Source organism: Lepisma saccharinum, chromosome 15, assembly GCF_977018435.1.
Source record: "Lepisma saccharinum chromosome 15, izLepSacc3.1, whole genome shotgun sequence".
Taxonomy (NCBI): Eukaryota; Metazoa; Arthropoda; class Insecta; order Zygentoma; family Lepismatidae; genus Lepisma; species Lepisma saccharinum.
The window spans coordinates 80,067,378-80,072,727 of record NC_139243.1 but is presented as its reverse complement, the minus strand read 5'-3'; the positions used below and the strand labels follow the sequence as shown (position 1 = coordinate 80,072,727).

At 40.7% G+C, this 5,350-nt stretch overlaps 1 protein-coding gene across 3 annotated transcripts in view; it reads right to left on the bottom strand.

Annotated features, from left to right (window-relative positions):
• The window catches only part of LOC145999776 (telomerase protein component 1-like), a 374,109-nt gene that overhangs the window by 166,197 nt on the left and 202,562 nt on the right, over positions 1-5,350 (bottom strand). The window lies entirely within an intron of this gene.

Below are 5,350 nucleotides of genomic sequence, written 5' to 3'. Positions count from 1 at the left end.
TGTGTGATTTTGTTTGCAATGTATTGTAAATATGTCAAGAAGAATAAGATGATATGAAATAAACTTTTAAAAGATGTGATATCAAATTACTTTCTCTACAAAATCTGCAAATCTACATTAGTAGAATAACTTCAAACTATGAACCCTTTTATTAAATATCAAAAATGTTGTTAAAAATAACAAGGTTCCATTCAATGTTCGAATATATAGAGTGATATAAAACTACACTCATAGTACGAATGTTTAACTTTTACAGCAGATTTCCTCTAGTTCCAAATTGGTTCTCACGCCATTTCACCTTCGAACATTCACAGAAAGATAATGCATAGCGAACAGTAAATGTATTATTCTCTAAACACGAAGTCTTAACCACGGTGCGGGACCAATTACATTTAAATGATGACAAAACCAGTTTTGGCGTTCATCCTAAAATTTATTCTTTTGGTGCCGATGTCATTTTATTTTATATACAGCGTTATTCAAAAAGAATGGTACAAAAGTAAGGTTAATTTATTTTTAAGTGAAAAGAGATACAAAAGCAATTCTGGTGGGAAAGAAGAAAGGATGGAAGGTTGTAAATTTATAGCCTGTGGTTGTAGTTGACGTAAAATCCGCTAGAGGCGCTACTTGTTGTTGATAGCTAAAATGGCAACGAAGGTAGAGCAAGCATATTGTAACACGAATAGGGGCAGTTCTTACAGTTCCGAGACACTTTCGTGCGAAATTCAAGAAACGACCAGCACATAGACACTGCATTACACTGTGTACGTTCCTCCATTACCACAGGAGGACCTGGATAATTTAAAGCAGGGATTCTCTCATGCAGTGGAGCTGATAACCGAGAATATGTTGGAACGCGTCTGGCAAGAAATGGATTATCGTTTTGACATCTGCCGTGTTACCCAGGGTGCTCATATCCAACATTTGTAATTACCCAGGTAAATTTACAACATTCCTTTCTTCTTTCCCACCAGAATTGCTTTTGTATCTCCTTTCACTTAAAAATAAATTAACTTTACTTTTGTACCATTCGTTTTTAATAATCCTGTAAAAAGTAAAGTAAAGTGTTCCCCTGTGCATAGCACCACGCCATGAAGGCGTATAGGGGGTGTGGGGGTAACGCCCCACACTTTCTTGATCCGGTCGTGAGTGGGGGTGATGTGATCAGCATCACGCCCCTGACCGCCTTTACCCCCCAGGGTTTCCCCCAGGTACCCATGTTATTCGACGCTGGGTAGGCGCCGGGGCCGCTTCCACCGTTAGAAAAGTTCCCGGATTTGAACCGGCCGGGGATCGAACCCGGGACCTTGAGCATGGTAGTCAGACGCGTTACCGACTGAGCCACCGCGGCCACTGTATTTCTTTCAATTCATGATCATTCTTTCTAATCTATATCTTGAAGGGGTCGATGCTAATGAGACCAGAATGATGATTGTTACGCATTTTGATGCTTATTGTTGTTTGACATATCAATAACGTGTGTATGAATGTCACCTTTATTGCAATTTACAATAATTGCCAAGGAATGTCACGCAAGCAATCAGAAATAATAAAGCGAAAGTATGATAAATCAGACATGCGAGACTACACAAATAAATTTAAGCTTGACGCCCACCGAGACGCGGAGAAACGCCGCAACAGACGCGTCCGGTGTCTCAGTGGGCGATAACCTTTAAGATAACTTGCAGACTTCTGGCACGGATATTCCCGCTTCGGTTCCGCGCTTTTCCCTGTAGTGGGCGTTACACCATTTTATATCTTTAGAAGCAGGCAACAGAAGTTCTGTTGCTTTCTGTTGCTGCGTCTCAGTGGGCGTCAAGCTTTATACTCCGTCGACAGACAGAAAGCAGTGACGTAATCCGTAATACTGTTGAGTTTCAGTCTTCTTTTAGACATTCACATATAATTGTTTTATTTCATGTTAGACTGGACTGGATTCTTCTTTTTGATTTGTGCATCTGTTTCCTGATTGGCTGTTGGTCTACTTCCGGTTACCTATCCCAATAGTGTCCCCGTACGACGTTGCTTGACTTTGTAGATTGTCACATGATGAACTGTGGATCGTTTTGTGGAGCAGTGTTGCTTTTGTCATTGTCCCTTGTATATGCGTCGCCACCGGTTGTTTGTACAATATCACTAATTGTTGGATTGTAATGGTGTGGCATGAGAGTCCATAGTTTTAATCTTTCTTTCTTCATGAAGCCCATTAATGTTTATTCTTGAAGAGCATCATGTATTTCTATATAAGGGGTATATCTATCTGCAGCCGATAAGACGTCCAAGTACACGAATATTCACAGCTGCCAACCATACCTGTATCCGTGAGGTATATCAAACTAGATATCTCCACCTATACTCTGTCCCAGGTATCTCTGGAGCGGGCAAACGAAATCAAGTCTTTGCGGAAGTAGTGACTCCGGAGGACTGACTAATGAACGCGTGTGAGGGAACGGGATTGCGGGAAGGGAGAAGAGCGATTGCAATTACCAGCCTTTCCAGTAGCTTGTACTGCTTCGCTCCGCCTATCTTGCGTGGCCTTGCTCCAGAGATACTCGGGACAGAGTATAGCTCATCTGTGCCACCGTTCACCGTTTGGGAGTAAGGTGCGTGTCTGACTCAGGCCAATCTCTTTTTGCGGCGCCTCTCAACGCCAACTCCATCATCCATCTTGGGCAATTTCCTCTGGATGATCTCCAGATACTACGTGTAGCCAGAAAGGGTTCTCTTTCTGCTCTTCCTACGGGTTAGCATAGGACTTTCATCCCATGATCCTCGCGCTGCTTCCTAACCTGGTAACTTCACTACACTCTCATCGGTCGCTTGCAAAGCACATTTCTCTCCAATTCGAACAAAGCCCATCTCTGCCTTACTTAAAATCCGCTAACAGCGGGTCTGCACTATTTTCCCATTTCTAACTAGTCCTTGTCAAAGACCTCACAGTAAACAATTAGTGAATGGAATTGTCGCTATGCGATAACTGTTCCTATGTTATTGTCAAACCAGCAACAATTGCAACATTCCTTATTGTACAGTCACGGACACTGCCGGCTTGTAATGAATACATTGACTTTCAATGAAATCGTTACAAGCCGGCAGTGTCCGTGACTGTACAATGCGCTAAGATCTTTGAACATCCAAGCAGAAGGTCAATCATCTACAGAAGTAAATAACCTATTATGATGTTATGGATAATTACGGATGCGTATAAAATTCCATTCAAAGTACAAGAATCCGTCTATTCTTTCGGATAATATTTTTAATACACAAGTTCAGAATTATATTGTGGTTGTGTGTTCAATATGCCCCGGTAGATTCACACAGGAAGAATATTATAACATCTCTCCAAAGCAGTAAAGCTAATGGGATACAGAGTAAGCCGGCTCGATGGTCGAATTTCGAAACAGCCACCTAAGTTCCCGGGTTCGAGTTCTGTCCTGGACGTGGATGTTATTCGAATTTGCTCCGAAATCCGGATTGCCTCCGAAATCTGGATTTTCCGGTTTTACTATACGGATTCCGGATTTAGCCATTCCTAATATCAAGTAATTTTTAAGACATCTGTAACAATAAAGAATACGCATCTTGCCTAACATCCGGTCTTTAATCATTACTTCTTCTCCCGATCAGCCAAAGTGGCAGAAAAGCGACGTAAATAACCAAAATACGGACTACAGAATCTTACACATCCCTTTTAAAACAAATAAACCGACGGTTAAAAAAACTGAATTATTAACGAATTCCAAGCAGATATTTTCCCTGTATTCTGGCGATAAGGGAACAATGTGTGCTTGAAACTTCGTACGATTAATTTCAGTTTCTTTATTAGAGTTGACGAGCTATATCTTTGCGGGTGACCTTGGCTACTCCGCGCAGTGTGTGAGAGAGATACTCGCCCGTTGGGTGGTCGACAGCAAGGGCAGAACGCAAGGATAATGACGCGCAGCCGGTAGCTCCTCCACTTTGCTACTGCGCAACCGGGCTTGGACAGAATTCGCCCGCAAAGATACAGCTCGTCAACTCTAAGTCACTAAGACAATTACCAAGTACTGCATACAATTAAGATGATGTGGGTTAAATAAATATAGGTATGATGATTGATTTGGTTTGCTTTACTTCGTCTGTCTGCTACTTTTGGCTAAACGCGAAGGATGAGTGATGATATGACGAAATTGATGAAGGGGTACTCACAAAGAACGTCCATACCTACTGTCGGATTAAAAATTATAGATTCTCGAGTTTGGACTCCAATTAAAAATTAACCAGTAGACCTACATCAAAACTTAGCTTATGCAATTCTGCGTTAATATATGCTAACTACATTTTTTTTCGAGTATGTCTTCTATTTTTTATCGTCGTGAGAACAAAAGAAGTGCCGCTTTTTTCGGGTTTCGCAAGCGGTCGCTCTTTTTGAAATTCTATAATAAATGAAGGATGGTCCGATCATGATGAAATTTTAGTATGGTAAAGGCAGAAAGGTTTATAATTTGTCAAAAAACCGTTATTTTCCATTTTGCGAAACAACTCTTTCTTGATATTGGTTAGTCGTACAAATGCAATATTGGTCTTGTTTTGAAGTTCTTTGCATCTGTTGTTAAAATCCATTATCAATGTAAAACGATTTTATACAGATATTTATTCAGCGGACGGTAACAGTTTCAACTAGTCAAAACGGATTTCTTCATTTTTACACAAGATACTACTTACGCGAATCACTTTCTGTAGCATTGTTGAAGTTCCCGAATGTATTTTCTGTCATCGTTTCATCTTTTTTAGCCACAATTCATGTTCTTATATATAAAAATAACGCAATTGCCGTTGCTTCCATGTACTTTCTCTACCTCAACCGGATGTTCCTTGCGTTTGATGACGTAACCCCCTGTCACTGTTTCCAACCACCCCGTCTTTTTCCAAAAAGATTACGTGACCCCAAATTATATCTATGCTTGCCTAACCTAATCTTACCGTGAATGGTTCGTGGAGCTATCCGTGAATGGTTTGTGGGGCTACCCGTCCATGGTTCTAAGTATTAGCATACTTAAAACCCGCAAGTAGGTATGTTTTCGTTCACAAGGTTGGAAACACTGCATACCCACTCCAAATCGACAAAACACAAGCACGACGCGCGATGATCCAGAACGCTCGCGCCATATTGTGTGTCACGCAAGCGAAAAAAAGGAACAACAATAATTACTCGTAACATGAAAAATTGAAGTTATCTTCGTGAGAAATTCATAATTACATCTTATAGAATGTTCCGCAATGCACAATAAGTAACTAGCAATGTTAGAAAGGACGAAATAAATGAGTTATAGGTGTTTTGACTAGATGAAACTAGTAATCAGCGGAGTAA